The 24,465-nt window shown below is 36.7% G+C and overlaps 1 long non-coding RNA gene across 2 annotated transcripts in view; it reads left to right on the forward strand.

The window, feature by feature from the left end:
- Positions 1 to 977: 977 nt before the first annotated feature.
- The window catches only part of LOC140614480 (uncharacterized), a 40,862-nt gene continuing 17,374 nt past the window's right edge, over positions 978 to 24,465 (forward strand). Inside the window, exons 1-3 of one of the 2 annotated variants that reach the window (XR_012015335.1) lie at positions 978 to 1,114; positions 1,721 to 1,904; positions 10,754 to 11,808. This is a non-coding gene — a long non-coding RNA (uncharacterized lncRNA). Of the gene's footprint in view, positions 1,115 to 1,720; positions 1,905 to 10,753; positions 11,809 to 24,465 lie in introns of those variants that run through there. The other variant, XR_012015336.1, reaches the window with a different exon arrangement.

Raw genomic sequence — 24,465 nt, forward strand, 5'->3', positions numbered from 1 at the left:
AAGTCTTTCTACAATGAGCATCCATTGTTTATATAACAGAAGTAAAAATGAATTTTAGAAATACCATGTGCGTTTTCCTTTATTCTTTTAGCATTGGCAAACTATTTGAAGATGCTCTGGGTACTGACGTAGAAGTGTATTTGTGTTGGAGAGAAAAAAATATGTAGGTGCTTTCTGATCCTCAACTCCATTGAAAAAGAGAGTTTGGCAATTTATGATCAAGTAGAATAAATAAGTAAAATTGCAGGATTTTTGTCGAGTAACATAAACAGGAAATAAAACTTCAGGATATTGGGAATAATGAAGGGGCCAGTCTGGGAAAGTCAGATTTTCCAAGTGTCTGTGGAAGGTGACTTAATCCAGGTGATGTATATCTGGCTAGTTTCATCAAATATAAAAGTGTTTTATGATAAAAATTTTTGCACCTTTCAGATTAAATTTCTCCCTTACTAGTCATCTTACTCATTGTTATGTGACCAGTTGAAACCTTCTATGAAGTAAATAAGCATATAATTACTACTGCAACCAAAAAGCAGAGAAAACAAAAGTTTTACTTAACTGTACCAACAAGAAGAAACCTTTTCTGATTTCCATAGATTCAAAACCTGCTGCAGAATTTGCTAGGCTGGCATTACCTGACCCTTACATACTTCTGTGTACACTTAGCTGAAGTCTGTTGGAAATATTTTCTTCATAGCAGCCACGTAGCTTTGAAGGGGAGGAAAGTCTTTGATCAATAAGAACCTTGACAAGTATGGTTTTAAAGAATTCTGACGACTCCAAGTTGTTCAAAGAAAGGTTATTTAGGGTAATCCCAATTCATGCTGCCAAAATTTCACAGAGTGCCTTAGGAGAGTATGTGTCCAAGAAGAGTTTCTTTTCTTGTCTTGCCCCTCACTTGATATCCTTAAGCAAGATTCCATATGTGGTTCGCAAGAGAGTTCTAATGTTTCCACATCTTAGTCTTGGTAACAGGTAATAAATTAAGCCAGAATGGAAAACAGAAATGGGAAAAGGCCTAACAATGGCTAAGCTTTTAATCAATAAAACTGTGGTTTTTCCAATGGACAGATAAAATCCTGCCTTAGAAATTTCTCTGAAGCACTTATTGGATGTGAGTTGTTTTTTTCCTTGTTCTGTTTATTCTGCATGCTATTAAAAATTCAGCAAAAGTAATTTGACAAAATCATAATTACATTAAAATCAGTTAATATTTTAAGCAAACATTTGCTATAGTTTTATAACAACTTTGTTTTAGAAAATAGAAAGGCAATAAATATTATCCATTATCTTCCTGTCCAGAGATGATCACTTTTAATATTTTTATATATTTTAATCTGTCTTTATATACATAACAGTTTTGAAAATTGGAATAAAATTTGCATACTGCTTTGTAACTAGATTTTCTAAGTTTTAATTCAAAGCTATGAATATTTTAAACATTCCTTGGTACCAGGGTGGCTCAGTCATTTAAGTGTCTGACTCTTGGTTTTGACTCAGGTCATGATCTCAGGATTGTGAGATCGAGCCCCAAGTCAGACTCCATGCTGGATGTAGAACATTCTTAAGTTTCTCTCTCTCTTTCTCTGTACCCCCCCCACCTCTAAAACAAAACAAAACAAAACAAAACAAAAACACAAAAACATTTCTGAAATATTTTTTGAGAGAAAAAGAAAGCTACATAGTATTTTTTTTCCCCAAACTTTCATTGAAAAACCAGGACGTATGCTGTATCCCTTTTCTGAAGAGCACCTTATACAAATGGAGGCTGTGGACACCACTTCACCTAAACTGAAGATGTTATTTTCTCAAACTTCAGTTCCCCAGAATTCATCATGGCATGGTCTTGGATCAGACTCTTAGCATCAATGTCCTGGCAGGATCATCGTCTTCATTTACAACAGGTAACTTTCCCTTCTTGCTGCGCTGCAGAGTTTTGTTTGCTTCCTTCAATGTGATGCCTGCAGGGGCTACCACCAAATCTTCCTCTTTCATCATGATCTCTTCCAAAAATCAGTCGTTCTCCTCCTCCTTGAGAAAATCAACTGCCCATACATCCTGTGCTTGTGGTTGGGATACCAAAGACGCCATGCTGGGCTTTGGCTTCAAACACATCCCACACTCAATCCTCAGGGCTGAGGACACAGGGTCTTTGATGAATCCTTGCTCATATTTCTTTCCTTTCTGAACTTTGTTGGCTTTGGAATTCAGGTATACAGTTGTAATAGATGAAGCCAATACCTCCTGTAAGGGCCTTTGCTAAGGCCAGACCAGCCTCTGTGACTGTGTCCATGGTTGAGGAAGCCAGGGGGGTCTTCAGAGTGATCTTTTTGTTTTAATTTTAAAGTATTTTTAAAATTTAATTTTATTTTTAAGTAAACTCTACACCCAACATAGGGCTTAAACTCACAACCCCAAGATCAAGAGTTGCATGCTCTACTGACTGAGCAGCCAGAGTGATCTTTCTTATGAGAGCAGAGGTCAGGTCCATCTGGTCTGCAGTGAGTCAGCATACCCAGTGAGAATGTGAAAGTCATTGTAGGTGATGCCATCCCCACACTTAACTGTCCCCATGGACAGCTAATGTTCCACGAGCCTGCTATTTGGGACATAGATGTGCCCCTGTTAATCAGGTAGTGGGCCATGACCAGTGTGTGGCAAAGCTGCATGTGGCTGAAGACCTGGCTGCAGAGCAGAATTTCTTAATTTATGCAGATCTCCTATTCTAAAAATATGTGAAAGAGAAATCAGTCACCCTCTCTGATTTTTCCCACTCATTTTCTCTCCTTACTCTGGGAAACGAACAAGGGGTAGTGTGGAAGGGGGATGGGGTGACTGGGTGACGAGCATTGAGGGGGACACTTGATGGGATGAACACTGGGTGTTATACCCTATGTTGGCAAATTGAACTCCAATAAAAAATACATATTAAAAAAGAGATAAATCAGTGATCTAGGCACTGTGAAGATAGAGTGGATAGTGAGATACAGTCTGTGATCTCAGTCAGCTTGTATTCTAGTAGTGAAAGAGCCAGCAAGGAGTAAACAGAAATGAAAATGCCTCTCATGAGCCATGTAAAAGAGAGAAAATCCAGACCATGCTCATAGAGTGTCAAGGGATAAGAGAGAAACTCTGATTTGGAGGGTCAGAAGGGGGTGATATAATGATCAGTATGATAGCAGACTGCTTCTTACACCATGTCATTGTGATCCAGTTCAAATGAGTTAACACCTATTAACTGCCTAAAACAGTGCCCATCATATACTAAGTACTCAGAAGATTCCACTCTTCTTAGTGTTGTTGTTATCGTCAATACTGTAATTGTATGGCAATTGGAAGAAAACACTGGCTACAATGCCACTGATATGAACTCTTTTCCGACTTCAGCCCCCAAATTCAATAGGCCATTAGTTTCTATAGCAAATGGCCTTCAAAACTCAGCTACTGATATCAAGAAGTCAAGCTGGCTGCCATCCATTAGGCCCTGGTTAACATTTCCCCTCCAATTTTCATTTGCCGAAAATGATCCAAGGAGCCATAAACTTGAAGAGAGTATTTAATTACTTCAATAAAATAGGCCCATGGTCTTCCATGCTGGTTTAATAACTACATTTCCATGCTTTTGGAATCACTTACAATATGCATTTTAAACCAGTGACACTTATTTCCTTTTATTATTGTTCCCACTCTGTTAATATGTGTTTATCTTATTTCAGTCTCGGTAGCCTTGAAACAAGTACTTATTAATCAGAAGCCATTTAAATGCTGATATGCCATGTTCTACATTAAGGAAACTAAAAGAACACCAAGCTGCCAAGTACACATAGGTGCTTTTCCTCTTAATTAAAAGCTGCTTTGTACGTATAATTCCTTTCCTGGCATTTTATGTGGAGGTATTCCAATTAGACTCAATGAGAATAGGGTAATTATAAACATAAGTAAAGATTCATAAGAATCTTATTTTAGGGACTTTACTCAGTGATAGATGACAAGTTAGTCTATCATGACCAGGTGTTCACTAATGGACTTCTGCAAATTTATAGAATGAGATCTCTGTGTGTAGAAACCATGGTTTCTCTTCCTGACCTGGAGTGTTAAGGACCCCAGATACACTCACTGTCTTGGAAAACATCTTCAGGCCATTGTCTTGATTGGCTTTCACTCTTCCTGCAGGTTTGATGTACATCTTGGAGATGCATTGGTTCATGATCCTATATAAATTCTAAAAACTGCAATATATGATAACTTAGTGGTAGAGGAAAAAAGCTTCCTGAAGGTGCTGAAACCATTCCCTACAAACACAAAAAAATGTAGGAAACAGAGGTAGAAGAGCTTATAAAATAGTAATTTAAGTCCGCCTGTCTCTAGATAACACATTGTTTGACAATAAAAATCCTGGCTATAAGAGGAGTTAGACATTGTACTATAAGAACCTCAGAGCCAAATACCTCCATTCTCTTAGCTAGTCTCTTTCATGGAGCATCCCAAAAGTTGGAGGTGAATTTTTGAGGCAAATATGCTGGGTTTTTAATGAGTGCTTTAGGAGTCAGACCCTGCATAGGTTTAAGAATTAGTTTCAGTAAATCCTCTCCTTAAACACACACACACACACACACACACACACACACACACAGAGAGAGAGAGAGAGAGAGAGAGAGAGAGAGAGAGAAATGGGGAGAAAGAAAGCAAGCTGTGGGCATCTTGTTAGGTTCTTTTGCTGGACTGAAGCAAATTGGGGTGATAGAGGGCAGCTTAGATGGAGTGTAAACAAGCCAAGGACTCCTATAGCATCCTAATACAAATCTTCATATTGTTTAAACAGTAGGAGACGCGAAAATAGGCATCTTCTGGTCCAGCTTTCTATTTTACAAAAGCGATCCAGAGAGGAAAGGTCACTTGCCCTCAGATGTACAATATTAGTGCCTGAAAAGGAAGATGAACTCATTTTTTCTCTTCTTTGATCTTGTACATTCCCATTATATTAGTCTGATTAATAAACATTACTCAAAGTCGATTCCCCTGAAAATGGTTTTCTTCACTTTGGGATAACTCTCTTTACATTAAAGACCCTCCCTTATAAGGAAAGAACTAAAAAAATTTGCAATAAAAATGGACTGCATAAAATGGGAGTACCAGGATCTATTTTATGAAAAGCAGATGCCCATTCTCTTATGACATCTGTGGTTTAAACATTGATTGTCTATAGTTCAAGAAATTCAACAAAATTCAATGTCAAGATATCAAATCAGTTTCTAGTGAGCTCCATGAACAGGGATTACTCAAAAGAGGATGTATGCTACTATGGAGTCTGATTTGTTTTCTAGACCTTACACCTATTTAAATATCATAATTCTTCCCCAAATTTAGAAAGTATAGTATGGTGGTAGGCCCACTGAGAGAGTTTATATACCTAAAAAAATCAGCAGCATAGATTTGAGGTCATGAACATCAAAATAGCAGGAAGTGGCTTTCTATAAAGTTCAGAATCAAAGCAACAAATTTTCCTCTCACATCTTATCAAGTCCCAGGCACCTGCCCATGAAATTGGCAGCAAAAAGATATTCTGTCCTGCCAATTACAGGTTTCTCAACATCTTGCCAACTTGCTTTGTCTCCACAACCTGGCAAAATGTGGCTATTGGCAGGAAAGTGAATATTTGAAAATGATTATAGTATATAGGGATTTTTGGTTCCATAATGTCTAATTGAGTAATTTAAAAACTGTTTTAGCACTAGGGATCGATTTGCTTTCTACTTTATAATATGGGATATACTCTGGAATTTGAGCCCTTTGGCTACTAGTCCCTCAAAGAAAGAGCTAGAATGAGGTCCTCAATGAATGTTATCTGTAACAAGGATAGTTTAGCAAAATATTAATGACTTCCATACTTTGGAATTCCATGATCATAACCTTCCCTCAGGAAGGATGTCTCAGGAAGCTAACCTGAGACATCCAGCTGCCTCCTGCTACAGAGGAAGGGGATGGAAAGCCAGAATTTTTGAAATATCTTGACCATTTCTGGAGCCAGATCATCCATAAAGCGTGAAGAAAGTACCCAGCCATCTATGGCAGCTGCCCTATTTGGCTTGTTGCCTAGGGTAAGAGAATATTGCAACCTGGAAATGGGAAAGCCAAATCCAGTTATTCTGGTTTGAAAGGGCTGTGAAGGGATACAAGGCTGTAAGGAAGTGCAATGGTGGAGTGGGGGATATAAGCAGCCCAAAGAGCCACCGGGGTGTTAAGTAAGGGGTGTTTTTTTAAAATTCACATTAAGGATTCCAGAATATAATGGTCTCATAGGTGACCATTCACCATATCAAGCCACATCAAAGTAAAATTAAAAGCACTGAAGTCTCAGCTTTCCTGATGGCTTGGTTCTTCTATGACTAGAGGTTCTCAAACGGTGACAACAGCATTAGCATCACTGGGAAGGTATTAGAAATGCAAATTCTTAGACCCCACTCCAGACCTACTGAATCAGGAACTCTGAGGGGGGGGCCCAGTAGCCTATGTTTTAACAAGTCCTCCAGGTGTTTCTTGAAGACCACCGTACTAGGGCCTGATTTGAGAGTCAGGAATTTCTACAGATCCCCAAAGGCAGATGGTCAAGCTGACGTCAAGCGTCTATGCCTTAGAGCCTACCCAAGTGAGAGGCAAGGGGCTCGTAGTATAGAACACCTAGGCCAAGGGCTGGATGGTGAATATGAAGTTATTCAGAGGCCTTTGTGACACCACTTAGAACGGAAGAGAGACTGAGACTATCAGGGACCACAACTGAACCTAGACCCAGCCAAGAGAGATCAACCTGACTACTTTAGGTACAAATGGAATTAAATCATTCATATATAATATTACCATATATAATTATACCACTATATATCACACAAGCTACCAGAGAGGGGACGTCTCAGAAAGATACCCGAGGAAGTAGAAGACACAGAACTTTGAAGGATCTCAACTTTGAAGGACCAAATGTTTATACTGGAGGGAAACTGTTGAATCAGAAAAATCTGGAACTTTGTTAATCGGCAGATCTGAGTTGTTCCCATTCCTTAGGAGAATAGGATCCATAAGGAAGCTTAGGCCAGTGCTAGAGGATAAATAAACTGTGTGTCTGAAAGCAAGATGCATAAATTTGTGACCATGCTATGCACTTTTGCAACTTTGCAGTATACTAGTTGCAGTTTTGCTGACCAGAATGCCCTCTGGAAGTCGAAATATTTCAGTATAGAAATGATAGAATGAAATAATTTTAAAATGGATTTTAAAATCATGGGAACTGCTCATGACATTTTTACAGTTTTCCCTTGGCATATTCTCCTCTGTCCTCCCTCTCTTCTAGATAAACCATCGAACGAGTTTTGCCAACTGACTCAGAGCCCTCAGGTGGAGGGAGTTTGGCAACATCAGAATGGTGGGCAAATCGGGAAGAGTCAGGCAGGAATTCCATATTTGGAGACTGAATGAAACAGAATGAATATGATGAGCCTAAAATAAATGGATATAAAATAAACAATAGGCAAGAAAACAATAGATTTCTTTGTTACTGGGATTAGTCAGTTTGCCCTGGATTTTTCAATTACTTCAATGTCAGGAGCATGATCTTGGAAATTCACACCAATGTACCTCAGCTGAGAAATATTAAAAGCTCTTTAGAAATGTTTCCAGGCAGTATGTTTAAATATTTATGAACAATTTCTATAAATGACTGCTGGCCAGTTGTAATAATTAGGTGTATTCAGATGATATAATAATCTCCCCATCATTTGAAAATGTGCTGACTATGTAATACTCACCCTGAAATAGCCTCTGCTCAGTGTGCTGACCTGCTTTTTCTTTCTGGGAAGATTGGCTTTTATTTTTAGTTAAATTAAAAAAACAATTTTTAGTTAAAATATAACTTTTATATAAGTTAAATTCACAAATCTATATGTATAGCTCAGTAAATTTTTACATATATATATGTATATATATATACATATATATATGCACCCATCTGAACTCCACTCAGATCAAGATATTTCTTTTTTTTAATATTTTATTTATTTATTCATGAGAGACCCAGAGAGAGAGAGAGAGGGGCAGAGACACAGGCAGAGGGAGAAGCAGGTTCCATGCAGGGGCCTGATGTGGGACTTGATCCTAGGACTCCAGGATCAGGCCCTGGGCCAAAGGCAGAGGCTCAACCGCTGAGCCACCCAGCAATCCCCAGATCAAGATATTTCTAATGCTTCAGAAGGTCCTTTGTCCTCTTCTATGGAAATCACTCCGTCCTAACCCAACTATTGTTCTGATTTCTACTACCATTGATTATTTTTTTCCTTTATCTGAACTGATGGAAATGGAATCAAATGGTAATGATGGTTTAATGATTGGGTTCTTTTACTCAAAATTATGTCTTTATGATTCATCTATATTATTGCATTTGGCACAAGACCATCTCTTTTCATTGCTGTGTAGTATTCCATTGTAGGACTAAATCACAATTTTCTTTTCATAGACATTGGGTCATTTCCAGTTCTTAACTCTTACTAATGAAACTGCGATGATCATTCAGGTTTTTGATGAACATAAATATCCATTTCTTTTGGGTATAAACCCAGGAGTGGAATTGCTGTGTCAAGGATATATGTTTATTTAACTTTAATAGCCACTGCTGGATTTTCAAAATGATTTTACCAATTTATACTCTTATCCAAAAGGCTGGCTTTTTAAATGGGAGAACATGTATTGTATGTTTTCAAGGCAAGCCTTTCTCAACACTGGCTTTGTTGGGATGGCTTGTCTGTAGTTGCCTATGCAGGGCATAAGTACTCTAGAGAGGAAAATTTTTCACTTGTATAGCCCATTTTCACATTCAACTATGTATTTATCCATCAGAGAAAGATTGCTCATACAGGAAGCAATTTAATACAACAGAGCCAGTTTTTTTAACCCCAAATAATACATTTCTTTTTAAACTTTTATTCTTTTTTTCATGTTTGAAAGTATATATGGAAAGCGGAGGAGGCTGTGCATGTGTTGGGGTGAGGGCTATATGGGAGTACCTTCCTTCCCTCAATTTAGCTGTGAACCTAAAAGAAATAAACTCTTAAAAAACATACTCACTGTAGAAAAATCAGAAAACACAGGAACATGTATACAAGAGAATAAAGACTCATAATCTGTGACTTTTCTGACTGTATGCTTCTACAACTTACTAGGAAGAATTCTAGCCATATGAAAATCATTTCATTACACAGGTTTTGTAACCTGTGTTTTTGTTTATAATGTGCTTCTTTTACTTAACTATTTCATAGAATCTTCACACATCAATAGTTATAAATATGAATCATGCTTAATGATATCAAGAAACTTTATTGTATATAAATAACACAATTGATTTAACTATTCCCCTACTGATGGATGTTTATATTGATGCTTTGTTTTCTTTTAAATTTTTGTAAACATTTTATTTATTTATTCATGAGAGACACAGAGACACAGGCAGAGGGAGCAGCAGGCTCCCTGCAGGGAGCCCAGTGTGGGACTTGATCCCTGGACTCTGGGATCACACCCTGAGCCAAAGGCAGATGCTCAACTACTGAGCCACCCAGCTGTCCCTGTTTCTCTTTTAAAAATAATGATGTAGTAAGCATCTTTATGTATACATACTGTGCATATGTTAAATTATTTTCATTAGGATAAATTCCTGAAGTTTTATTTCCGAGTCAAAAGTGATGCATACATTCAATTTTAATAGAGATTAACAAAATGCCTCCCCAAACGCTGTGCCAAGATACATCTCTAGCTGTCTATGAGTGCAATTCCCAAACTCCCAAGAAGTTAGCTGTAGCATTCTTTTTAATCATCATTTTACTGGTCTTAAATAATGCCCACTTTTATTAATATTTACTTAACTACAAATAAAATTTAAAATAGTTTCACAATTCTGTTCACTATTTGCAGTTATTGCTTTGTAAATTACTTATTTGCCTCATTAGTCCATATTGCTATGTAAAAATTTTTGGATGTAGAAAAATCTATTAACATGTCTGCCACATTTGCTTTAAATATTTTCCTCTTTTATTTTTAGCAAATTGGTATTTTCATTATCTAAGTCTTTGTTTATATTCTCTAGTTGAATGTAGTGATTTTTTTTCACATATTCTTCACAATTCTTATTAAATTCAGTTCTGATATATTTTGCATGATTACTGCTAATTTGGTTTTTTTTTAGTAAATTTATTTTTTATTGGTGTTCAATTTACTAACATACAGAATAACACTCAGTGCTCATCCCATCATCCCAACATTTGTGGTTTCCTGTCTTGTTAATTTTCCCCATTCTTACTGGTGTGAGGTGGTATCTCATTGTGGTTTTGATTTGTATTTCCCTGATGGCAAGTGATGCGGAGCATTTTCTCATGTGCATGTTGGCCATGTCTATGTCTTCCTCAGTGAGATTTCTGTTCATGTCTTTTGCCCATTTCATGATTGGATTGTTTGTTTCTTTGGTGTTGAGTTTAAGAAGTTCTTTATAGATCTTGGAAACTAGCCCGTTATCTGATACGTCATTTGCAAATAACTTCTCCCATTCTGTAGGTTGTCTTTTAGTTTTGTTGACTGTATCCTTTGCTGTGCAAAAGTTTCTTATCTTGATGAAGTCCCAATAGTTCATTTTTGCTTTTGTTTCTTTTGCCTTCGTGGATGTATCTTGCAAGAAGTTACTGTGGCTGAGTTCAAAAAGGGTGTTGCCTGTGTTCTCCTCTAGGATTTTGATGGAATCTGAAGCAGTCATCAAAAACCTCCCAAGACACAAAAGTCCAGGGCCAGATGGCTTCCCAGGGGAATTCTATCAAACGTTTAAAGAAGAAACCATACCTATTCTACTAAAGCTGTTTTGAAAGATAGAAAGAGATGGAGTACTTCCAAATTTGTTCTATGAGGCCAGCATCACCTTAATTCCAAAACCAGACAAAGACCCACCAAAAAGGAGAATTACAGACCAATATCCCTGATGAACATGGATGCAAAAATTCTCAACAAGATACTAGCCAATAGGATCCAACAGTACATTAAGAAAATTATTCACCATGACCAAGTAGGATTTATCCCCAGGACACAAGGCTGGTTCAACACTCGTAAAACAATCAGTGTGATTCATCATATCAGCAAGAGAAAAACCAAGAACCATATGATCCTCTCATTGGATGCATAGAAAGCATTTGCCAAAATACAGCATCCATTCCTGATCAAAACTCTTCAGAGTGTAGGGATAGAGGGAACATTCCTCAACATCTTAAAAGCCATCTACGAAAAGCCCACAGCAAATATCATTCCCAGTGTGGAAGCACTGGGAGCCTTTCCCCTAAGATCAGGAACAAGACAGGGATGTCCACTCTCACCACTGCTATTCAACATAGTACTGGAAGTCCTAGCCTCAGCAATCAGACAACAAAAAGACATTAAAGTCATTCAAATTGGCAAAGAAGAAGTCAAACTCTCCCTCTTCGCCGATGACATGATACTCTACATAGAAAACCCAAAAGTCTCCACCCCAAGATTGCTAGAACTCATACAACAATTTGGCAGCATGGCAGGATACAAAATCAACCCCCAGAAGTCAGTGGCATTTCTATACACTAACAATGAGACTGAAGAAAGAGAAATTAAGGAGTCAATCCCATTTACAATTGCACCCAAAAGCAGAATTAATATTGTAAAAATGTCAATGTTACCCAGGACAATTTACACGTTTAATGCAACCCCTATCAAAATACCATGGACTTTCTTCAGAGAGTTAGAACAAATTATTTTAAGATTTGTGTAGAATCAGAAAAGACCCCGAATTGCCAGGGGAATTTTAAAAAAGAAAACCATATCTGGGGGCATCACAATGCCAGATTTCAGGTTGTACTACAAAGCTGTGGTCATCAAGACAGTGTGGTACTGGCACAAAAACAGACACATAGATCAATGGAACAGAATAGAGAACCCAGAAGTGGACCCTCAACTTTATGGTCAACTAATATTCGACAAAGGAGGAAAGACTATCCACTGGAAGAAAGACAGTCTCTTCAATAAATGGTGCTGGGAAAATTGGACATCCACATGCAGAAGAATGAAACTAGACCACTCTCTCTCACCATACACAAAGATAAACTCAAAATGGATGAAAGATCTAAATGTGAGACAAGATTCCATCAAAATCCTAGAGGGGAACACAGGCAACACCCTTTTTGAACTTGGCCACAGTAACTTCTTGCAAGATACATCCACGAAGGCAAAAGAAACAAAAGTAAAAATGAACTATTGGGACTTCATCAAGATAAGAAGCTTTTGCACAGCAAAGGATACAGTCAACAAAACTAAAAGACAACCTACAGAATGGGAGAAGATATTTGCAAAGGACATATCAGATAAAGGGCTAGTTTCCAAGATCTATAAAGAACTTCTTAAACTCAACACCAAAGAAACAAACAATCCAATCATGAAATGGGCAAAAGACATGAAATCTCACAGAGGAAGACATAGACATGGCCAACATGCACATGAGAAAATGCTCCGCATCACTTGCCATCAGGGAAATACAAATCAAAACCACGATGAGATACCACCTCACACCAGTGAGAATGGGGAAAATTAACAAGGCAGGAAACCACAAATGTTGGAGAGCATGCGGAGAAAAGGGAACCCTCTTACACTGTTGGTGGGAATGTGAACTGGTGCAGCCTCTCTGGAAAACTGTGTGGAGGTTCCTCAAAGAGTTAAAAATAGACCTGCCCTACGACCCAGCAATTGCACTGCTGGGGATTTACCCCAAAGATACAGATGCAATGAAATGCCGAGACACCTGCACCCCGATGTTTATAGCAGCAATGTCCACAATAGCCAAACTGTGGAAGGAGCCTCGGTGTTTATTGAAAGATGAGTGGATAAAGAAGATGTGGTTTATGTATACGATGGAATATTACTCAGCCATTAGAAATGACAAATACCCACCATTTGCTTCAATGTGAATGGAACTGGAGGGTATCATGCTGAGTGAAATAAGTCAATCAGAGAAGGACAAACATTATATGTTCTCATTCATTTGGGGAATATAAATAATAGTGAAAGGGAATAGAAGGGAAGGGAGAAGAAATGGGTAGGAAATATCAGAAAAGGAGACAGAACATAAAGACTCCTAACTCTGGGAAACGAACTAGGGGTGGTGGAAGGGGAGGAGGGCAGGGGTGGGGTGAATGGGTGACAGACACTGAGGGGGGCACTTGATGGGATGAGCCCTGGGTGTTACTCTGTATGTTGGCAAATTGAACACCAATAAAAAATAAATTTATTATTAAAAAAATAATGTATAAACTCTACTTTGTCATGGAGCCTTTTTTGCTTGAAAAGTTTAGACTTTTATTTGTAGATAAGATTATAGGTTCACAGTTTTCTTGCTTGGTAACCTTTTTAGGTTTTTCTATGAGAGGTATGCTTGCTTGGTAAAATAAATATGGTAGCATCCATTCCTTTCTTTATTCTGTGAAATACTTTCAATGGCAAAGGCCATTTCTATCCAGTAATGCCTATTTTACACATTATTATATCCCAGGTACTGTGTTGGGTATTAGAGATACACACATGAGTAATAAAGATGTGGTGGCTTTTTGAAAAGAACTTATAGTGGAATCTGTTCCCTGAAAGTTTGAAAGAATTAGCCTGGCCCCAATTTGGGGGAGTAGAGTGCATGTACTTTTTGTCAAATTTTCTTATTTTTTCCATTTTAATGGCTATATTCCAGTTTTTTACTTTTGTCATTCATATTTTCTTGGAAAATTATTCCTCTCAAGGAGAGCTTGATACTGTCTTTTGAATTACTGTTCTCTATCTGTGGTTATATCTCAGCTCCTAATTTGTATGTTTCAGTTTTCTCTCTTTTTCTTTCCTTTGATTTCAAGTGATGTTACTGTGTGTGTGTGTGTGTGTGTGTGTGTGTGTGTGTGTGTAATATAAAGCAAGGAACAAATTACCCTCCTATCTCTACAGTTTTGTTACATTATCAATAATTTGCCAACTCTGAGAGGAAATACATTGAAGATGATAGGCTTTTTGAAGGTCCCTGCGCTGTGTGACCTTGGGCAAAGAATTTAGTTCTTGCCTGCAAATAAACTCTCTAATCTATTACTTGAGAAGAATATGAATTTCTTAAGACCAGGAGCTATATTTCCTTAATCTTCCCCAGGACCTGGGACAGTGACTCTTATGAAACAGGCTTTCAATAACAATTTGTTGAATTGAATTATCTGCTGAAGGGCAGAGAGCTTGATGAGATGGTTTCTTGAGGAACATTCCAGCTCTAAGAGCTACAATGCTGTATGAGAAGAACAATTACTGTGATGAGAAGGAGAGTACTGTCAAAGAGCTAAAGACATCATAGAAACATATAGACCAGAAACATATAGACTGGACCAAACATATAGATTTTCCTTTTTATGAATCATCCAGCAACATCATCACTCCTTCTTAATTTAATCATTAACTAACTACATTGTTGGGGAAAATATTGAATTATTTTATTCTGAACATTATAAAGCCAATTCTTTTAGCCATGACTTTACAAGGGAAAAATGAAAGAGTTTAACCATATGACCATAAATAAATAGCAAGTTGTTTCACACTCATGCTTGATTCAATGAATTTTCTAATTTTTTGTTAGCTGCTTTTCCTAAAGCCCAGCTTACAGAGTGTGTCCAAGTAAGTAATTCATATGATTTTGAGAGATATAAAGGAAAAAAAGGTCCCATACTTTAATAGATTCATAGCTCCCTATTAAGTATTAATTTGAGAGTGAACTTGACAAGTTACGAAAGTAAAACATATCTGTGTATTATTCTCTCTTACTAACACACTAACCCATGGCTATTTTTGTGTTTTTGTTTTCCCTCCCAGGACATTTTCTTCCACATGATGCTTGTATTTCCAAGAGCAATGCTTAGTGACTTTATTTTAGAATTTTTATTAACTATGAATGGTAAATCTTTTCTCCCATGATCACCCACAGTGAATAGCTGTTTATTGTCAACACTAGTTTTGGGGTAAGCTGTGCCAAATCCAACTCTCATGTAAGCAATTACTCACTAAAAACTCCATGGAGATGTAATCATATTGAAAAAACTAAGTCTTATTATAATCCTGTAAAGAATATTGGTTATATAAAGTAATATTTCCTAAGCTTATAGATTTTTGAAAGATCTTATCAATTTGTTATATAAGCAAGATCAAGAAAAACACGATCATCTAATTTAACTTACTGAATGATCATATTTAATTTTTAAAATCATTGTTATTTTAATGAATTCTATTAATAGAGACACTAATAGAAAAAGGACTCACTTTAGACCCAAGTCCACCTTATCTTTTAGGATGGCAAGGTGATTGGTGAGCAACCTAATATTGTTTTCATTTGGATATTTTTCTCTCTAAAACTAACTCAATTTTCTTTTTAAAGCAAAATAAATGCATATTACCATCTATATGTCTTATTTGATTAAATACAATAAACACATTCTGCAGACCTCTTCTAAAGTCCCTTCCAGCACAGAGATAAAGAAGAATATACATTGACTGAGCTCCAGGCAGAAGTGATCACAATGTTTTGGGGTGAAGGGGGTAATGACTTGAGGTAAGGAACTCATTTGTGTTACCAATGCTAACCTTACATCTACTATGATAGATTCCCAAAAGCATTATGGCAAGAGCCCACTTCAGTTCTCAATATCCCATCCTGTAAAAAGAGGGAGAAGTATGTAGTATATAGAGGTATGTAGTTTTCTTCTAGTCAGATATTTGGTGATGCACTAATTTGTTTTTTTGAACTCTCATGACTGGTGTTCTTACTTGGAGTAAATGTTGGGAAAAGAAGGTAAACTATAACTTGAATGATAAGAATATTTAAGAAAAAGAGGTTGATGGTGCAGAAGATATGTATCATCATTCCATGAGGTTTTGGGCTCTCGGCTTAGTTCAAAATTGACGGTTAGAAATATTTATGTATGGCAGGAAACTAAAGAAGCATAAATCAGAAAGAGCTGGTGGACTCTGAGTTCCTGATTTTCATTATGTGGAGAAGCATGAAAGGCACTTTAAGTCTGAGTTCTTCCACTCACTTTCTTTAAATGACAATGCTCACTGATAGACTTCAGTAATTTTACTGAATACTAAGGCAAGCAGAATTGTTCATGTGGAATATTATCTGCAGAAACCTCCTTCTGAAGCCCTGACACTTCTCCCTTTTCCAAGTAATCCACATTATGACAGCACTTTGGCATGAAAGTGAGTTTTCCATTTCGTTACTTGCTAAATTGAAGCTATTTGATAAATGGCATAGATGCCACACAATGGTGTATACAAACGCCATGATATTTGACAGAAAGCAATTTTAAAGCTTTTACTTTTGCATTTCATATACTTATAGTCCAAGTTAGCTTGGGAAGTGGCTAGGATGTCATGACACATGCATGCCAAAATAAGCTTGAGTGTACATTTCATATGGAAAAGAAGTATAAGTTTGTATTCTAGTTGCAAACAAAACAATACAAAGAAGACCCCAATTGTGTATTCATCTGCTACATAATATCAAACTTCACTATGCACTTTGGATTTAGAAATTTTATCAGTAATTAATCTTGCACACTTTTCAAAACTAGGATGGATTTTAAACTTCACACCGACCGACACCTTTCGTGAAATAATGATAGTATATATGATAGACAGTTTATTCTTTGATCTTGCTTGACTGTTATCTTTCAAAAATGGAGCTCTGAAGATCACCAACTCTAAAAAATCTTGACAAGATACATGGGTTTCCACCTGGTGCTATCATATCCTTTTCTTACATTTTTGGTCTTTCACTTGTCAAAGTTACCCATTTAATGTTCCTTAGTACCTTAGAAAGAGAAAAATACCTAGTTACTCTTGAAAAAAAAATGTATTAGGTAAAACATGATGGAAACCCATAAATAACAGCTAATTGTCAGTCTTCGGTGCAAGTCAGTAAATTTATGCTTGTGTGATTTTGCTTGCAAAATTGGTGTGACTGTGTCATGTTTTCTTTTCTGTTATTCTCTTTCCCAATTAAAACAATAAAAAGGACAAAATGTGGTGAGGTTAACAGGAAAGACACACACACACACACACACACACACACACACACACCAATTCAGGAATTCATGGGAACTCTATGTAAAACTAAAGAATAATTCTTTGTTGGTGTTCCAGACACAAAATAAGGTCTTTTTTTTTTTCCTGTGTAAATTCTCAGAACACTGTTGAATTGATGGGCAACAGGAAAGCCATTGACCATGATGGAGAACATTAGGGAGGTTTTTACACCTCTGACATATTTCCCACACAATGTAGAAGGGATCTTATGTGGCAAAAAGGAAAGTGCACAGACCCTGAGACAAAACATACCTATGTCCAATACTACCTCTGTCACTTAGGGGTTGTATCATCTTAACTAAACCACTTTGGCTTTTGTGAAATTTCATTCTCTTTTGTGTAAAATTGCCATGGATCTACCCAGTAGGTGGAGTTGTTAAGATAAAAACTGATAAAATATACATGTAGTACCAGACTTAGTGAGTCCTCAATAAATATTATTCCTTTCCAATATTTTCCAGTGTCACTTGTAGAAATTTTGTGAACAGAAGTTTTTAAGCAGTGCAATGAGGTAATTAAGGTCTCTCAATATCAAAAGCTACTGAAAGGGACCAAGATTTAACCATGAGTAAAATTATTCTTCCTTTTTTGAAGCATGATAATTGATACTTAAATGGGTGGTTTCATGCCAGGAGTAAAACAGAGAGCCCTAGTAGCATATATTGACCATTTGTTGATAATTTTTCATTATTAAAAAGATAACGTGTTAATTTTAGGAGAAGACACCAAAATAGAAAGAAATTGTTTTTAACTTCAGTTCCACAGTCCAAAGACCCATTTTGGCACTCTTTCTTTATTATGCCATTGGTTTGATTTCTCTTCACTTACATTTTTTCCTGGCAATTATTTGTCGTTTCTGGAAATGAGCTCCAAATCAAAATAAGATTATTTCCCCTTGGCATACAAGGCTTTGGCTAGAATATAAATTTTGTGTGAATAATAGAATGTTAAATCATTGCTCTCCTGAGCTTGTGAGTCATCCAGATACTTCGGTTTTCATGCTCATAAAAGACATGAAACTACTGAAAATTTAGACTTTATCATTAACTCAAGTGCTGGTCCTGCCAGTCACCATGTATTATCAATATATCAAACTCCAGTGGTAAAGAAAGCCAGAATCGCTACCATTAAAGGACTTGTAAACCCTTTACAAAATGGCCTCTTAGTTTTTAGAGAGTTTACAAGGTGGTTATGGTGTTCCATCAAACCTCAAGTCAAATTTCGGAAAGAAGTTTAAAATTGTTAATGCCATCAAGGAATAAATTCAGTTGAATTTGAATCATGAATGTTTACTTAGCACAACCAGCATTAAAAAATACCATAAGTAAACAATAAGTCTTTGCATAGTGATTTTGGGGAAAACTGTGGATTCCAAATATAAATCACTTCCTGGCCCCTCCCTATGGAAACAAAATAAAAGAGATAGCACCATTTATTATATCTTAATTGTTTTTTTTAATTTATTTTTTATTGGTGTTAAATTTACCAACATACAGAATAACCCCCAGTGCCCGTCACCCATTCACTCCCACGGCCCCGCCCTCCTCCCCTCCTACCACCCCAAGTTCGTTTCCCAGAGTTAGCAGCCTTTACGTTCTGTCTCCCTTTCTGATATTTCCCACACATTTCTTCTCCCTTCCTTTATATTCCCTTTCACTACCATTTATATTCCCCACATGAATGAGAACATACACTGTTTGTCCTTCTCCGACTGACACTTCACTCAGCATAATACCCTCCAGTTCCATCCACGTTGAAGCAAATGGTGGGTATTTGTCATTTCTAATGGCTGAGTAATATTCCATTGTATACATAAACCACATCTTCTTTATCCATTCATCTTTCGTTGGACACCGAGGCTCCTTCCACAGTTTGGCTATCGTGGCCATTGCTGCTATAAACATCGGGGTGCAGGTGTCCCGGCGTTTCATTGCATCTGTATCTTTGGGGTAAATCCCCAGCAGTGCAATTGCTGGGTCGTAGGGCAGGTATATTTTTAATTCTTTGAGGAACCTCCACAAAGTTTTCCAGAGTGACTGCACCAGTTCATATTCCCACCAACAGTGTAAGAGGGTTCCCTTTTTTTTTTTTTTTTTTTTGTTTCTCTAAAGAATAGATAGATGCACGTGGGTGATTTTGACAAAATTGTCCATTCTCACATAGACCATTGCATTTCTTCCTGTTTCTTCACATTTTTATTAATAGTATTTGGGTTTTACCTGTACATGCAATTTTTATAGATTATTTCCTTTCTCTGATGGAAAAGCAGTGTATGTTCATTATAGATTATGCAGCAAACATAGAGCCTATAAGGAGGAAAATAAAAATAATCTCATCACCAGTTGTAACCTATCATTATGTTAAAATGTTTCCTACATTTTTTATTTTGATTTTTTTTCATTTTTTACATATTTGAGTTTATATTAATATACAGTTGTGTCATAACACATTGTCACTCTGCCCTTTAACACATTTATTTCTCCATTTTTAAAAATACCTTGAAAACATTATTTCAACTGGTGCATATCATAGTATATGCCTTTATTTAAATACTTCTATTTTTTTAAATACTAGACTATTTATACTCCTTGTCTTCCTCCTATTTTTCTTAACATTATAAGTAGTATGGCAATAAGCATCTATGTGTATAAACCTATTTTCTGAGTTTCAGATTTCTCCCTTTTTAATAAATTTCTCAAAATTGCTGAGCCAATGAGCAGAAAGGTTTTGAGATGCATTGGATTATACCTGGTCACTCTCCTTTGTGCATTTTTTTGCCTTTTTTTTTCTCACTCTCCAACTGGTTTTGAGACCTTTAGTGTTCCTTTATCCCTTCCTATAGTAAAGGGTCCTTGGATTCAAGGACAAGGTCCTTGGATTGAATGACATCACTGTTCTCCTTTCTTGTTTTTTTTTTTTAATAAATATATTTTTTAATTTTTTTATTTATTTATGATAGTTACAGAGAGAGAGAGAGGGAGGCAGAGACACAGGCAGAGGGAGAAGCAGGCTCCATGCACCGGAAGCCCGATGTGGGATTCGATCCCGGGTCTCCGGGATCACGCCCTGGGCCAAAGGCAGGCGCCAAACCGCTGCGCCACCCAGGGATCCCTTTCTTGTTTTTTTAATAAAGGGATAGTGAAGCTCAGAAAGAATGGGAAGCACATTGACATAATGTACCTGGGAAAAAGAGACAAGAATCAAACATTTAAAAAAGATAAATGAAGTGGTTGACTTCTCACTTAAAAGAAAAGCAATTTACCTCATTTGAATCATTGGGGATAAAACAGAATTTCCTAAAATGACAAGGGAATTTGGTAGTAGAAATAAAAAAACAAACCATTTAGTTCAAAGGTCCTTTTAGAGCTCTCTTATATGCCCTTCCCAGAATCAGAAGTGTCTTGCTTTCATGTTTCTGCTTGTGGCCAGATTTTGTTCATTTTCATTGCTATAAGGTGTTATATGACCATGCCACAACATATATATATATATATATATATATATATATATATATATATATATATATTCCAATATTGAGGAGGCATATGCATAGAACTCTAACTACTGAATTTTAAGACATGTGAAAATTTGACTTGAGTAGCTACTTCCAAACACTTGTCAAAGAAGTTGTACCAGTATATACACTTCCACCAACAATGTATGAGAGTTTCAGTTCTCCATATTCACCAGTATCTGCTATTTACCTGTCTTTTGAATTTCACCCAATCTGTTGGGTATGTTATAACATTGCCTTGTAATTTCACTTTGCACTTTCTTAATGATTAATGAAATTGTTCACCATTACATATGTTTACTGGATGCTTTTAAATCTTTTGTAATATAGTTGTTGAAATCTTTTGATTATTTTATTAAGTGTCTAATTCTGCCTACCTGATTTGTAGGAGCTCTTTATGTATTCTGGAAACAAGTCTTCTTTTGGACATATGTATTGCAGGTGTCTTACCTTGTACTGTGTCTTGTTCTTTTACATTCTTAATGCTATCTTTTGGTAAATAAAAGTTCATAATTTTAATAGAGCAAAATTTATCAATTTTCCTTCATAGTTAATACTTTTTATCTTACTTAAGATATTTTTGTTTACCTCAAGTTTGTAAAAATATTCTATGTTTCATTTTCAAAGTTTATTGTCTCACTTTTCACATTAAGATTTTTCAATATGTGTTGATTTTGTAAGTGATATGAAGTAGGAGTTCAATTTCCTTTTCCCCTATGATATCTAACTGATCCAATGCCACTTACTGCACTTCACTATCACCTTTTTCATTTATCAATTGACCTATGGAAGACCTGAGTTTTAGATGATCACTCTGGCTACAAGGTAGAAAATGGAATGGTGGTTGGGAGCAAGAATGGAAATTGGGAGAACAGGTAGGTGGCTTCTATAAAGTACAGGTATAAATGAGGGTGACTTGAGTTAGGAGAGTAGCAACAGAGATGCCAAGGGACAGGTTAATTTGACAGATGTCTTCAAAGTCAATGTATAAGTAAACATAGAGCGACAGAGGGAGGAGTGTGAAAAGGAGGGCAATAAAAATTACTTTCATGTTTCTGGCTGAAACATCAAGCTAATGGTAATGCCATTCCTTGAAATGAAAGAAAAGTTTGATTTGCAAGATTTTACTTTGATTTTTCAAGAACTTACATCTTCCACGCTAGAAGATTCTTGTACCTCCACCAATAACTTATAAAACTATGACTCTTTTCTTAGTAACCTAAATAAACTCAGGACAGGGTTGAAATGGTCAGTCAAGAACTATTAAATTTATCAATTTTCTTCAAGGATGGTGGAAAAGAAAAGAAAAAGAAAAATTATTATTATTTGTTAAGTAGAAGCCACTTTATGTACTTGATAAGTATACAATGAGCCAGATCCTTAGCAAGTACTGGTTTTTATACGAAGACCAAACATCAACTTCAGCACAGCACTGACACAAATTCTTTATTTGTGTGTTTTGAAAGCATAGTTCAAAGTCTTCTGGAGTGATGTAATTCAAACTGAAGCATATCCATCTTTTTCTATGTCAACTGAACTTTGGAGAACTACTCTCCTGAAGTACCCTGCTACATGTATCAAGGTCTACAGAGGCTTTTACTTCCATGCTCAAAACAGGAATTATTACAGTAGCTCATTTCCCAAAGGTATTCCGTGAGGTGAAAATTACATTTAGAAATGGTGGGCTGAGAGTAATAATAACATTAATAATTGATGCTTCTGCAGTTCATTTAATCTTTGAATTCCACAGCTAAGTTGTCATATCATATTATCTAAATTTCAGACAGACAACCTTCACACTGATTAGCACATTAAGGTAAAGATGGAACTTAGAAAAACCTGAGGTGGTTTATTATTCAGCTCCATGTTCTATAGCAGAAGTTCGCAGGCTGGCTGAGATTGGGTTTTAGGTATGTGAGAAAGGCTTTTTTCCATCAGCATTGGGACAGCCAGGTATGGCTTTCAGATCCCAAGTAACAAACTCTGGCACTGAGCAATGTCTAATGGTTGACCCCACAGTTCTGTAGCATGAGTGACTGAGCATGAGTGACTTCTGGCTCCTGCTGCTTTGCCCATTATGTGCAGAATTCCTCAAGGAGATGATCTGCCAACAGCAAGGCATGCTGCTCTCCATGGACAAGAAATCTGTGGTGTGGTTGAATGAGTTCTTCTTTTAGATGATGGAGGATAGAAGTATGCATGACAAAGCCAGGGAGTAGAGAGTGAGTGGTGGTGATGAACAGAAAAGGCTGGATGAGTGCTTCTGTTGGGCTCTCCTCCAGGCAGCAGCCCTGTATCTCTGTTGATTCTTCTGTCATTTGTTTTGATGAATGCGTTTAGTGCAGGCCAAGCTATTGCCAAGTGACTGCCTTAATGATGTATGCATTTAGAACTTCATCATTTTGATATACTTGGTAAAAAAAAAAAAGTTTTAATCAGAATCTAAAACCATTTGCATCATCACAACAAAATGACATTATATTTTTTTAATGAAAGAATGTGAGCTGCCTGGTTATTTCAATACACTGTCAACCGTTGCCAACTTTGAATGAGTGAAAGTGTTTTAATTTTCCTACCACTTATATACACAAACAAGTTTTCAATGTAAACTTGATCATTTAAGGAGATTATCAATAGAAAATCTTGATAAGAGATTGCATATTAGTCATTTTTATCATAAAATTTGAAATGAAAATTATGTTCATACATACTGTTGTGGATTGGATTGTGTTCCCTAAAAACATGTTGAAGAGTGGACCCAAGGAAACAGGGCATTCACAGTGGCCACCAGCTCGAATGACTCACAAAGTAAGCCACTGCTCTCAGAGTGCTACTCAGGTGCATCTCCAGCCTAAGAGCACTTAATGAGGCATCCCAGTATCAGTCTTCATCATAATTAAAATGTGACTAAATGTAAGGCTTAGCTCTCAATTCCAAAGATCTTTTGAGAATTGACAAATACTTGTCTAGTCTTGAGTCAATCATAATAAATGTCCACCTAAAAATACCCCTGGGAAAAACAGCCTTACATTGAGCATTGAATCTACACAACAGGGGAGACCATTCAATATGAGGAAGGAACTCTCTTTCTTAGTCTGCTTTTGATTTGACACATTGAGTTAGTGGTCAGTGTAGTGGGAACCAGGGTTAAGAGGGGAATTCATTTTTATTTTGTCCCTTCACTTTTGCTTCAACTATAAAATTCAAGGGCTTATTTACTCATTACTTAAGTAATTAACAGTTATTTTATGTTATCATTTGCTTCCAGTGTTTTCTTTGACTTTCTGATCTCAAAGGTGAGTCTTCTTGTCAGCTACTTAGACTTCCAGATCATGGCTCACCTTTTCTATCAGATTTTCTTGTCCCTCTTCCCAACCCACAGAAGGGCCATGGAACAAGTCCAAATAACAGCTACTTGCAATTCCATTACTGAGCAGACAGGTCATATCATCCAAATGGCCCTGACCATTGCTCTGCAGCCTCTTTGCATCCCACTCTCTTGTTGGCTCTCTCCCACCAAAGCTGCTCTACACCATCCTGATGTCCAAGCCACTAGATTCTTTCCTTAGCCTTTAAATATTAGGTGGATGTTCTAATAGAAGGCTTTTAATGTTATTTTTGAGATTCTGAGTTTCTGAGAAAACTTACAATTAGTGACCTTATTTCACATAGAAGACAGAAACCCAGCCAGCATCTTGCTCCATCTTTCCTTTTAATTACCCCATCTTAGATTGAACTATCTCTGCATCTCTTGTCTGAGC

The sequence above is a fragment of the Canis lupus genome, chromosome 22 (genome assembly GCF_048164855.1).
Source record: "Canis lupus baileyi chromosome 22, mCanLup2.hap1, whole genome shotgun sequence".
NCBI lineage: Eukaryota > Metazoa > Chordata > Mammalia > Carnivora > Canidae > Canis > Canis lupus.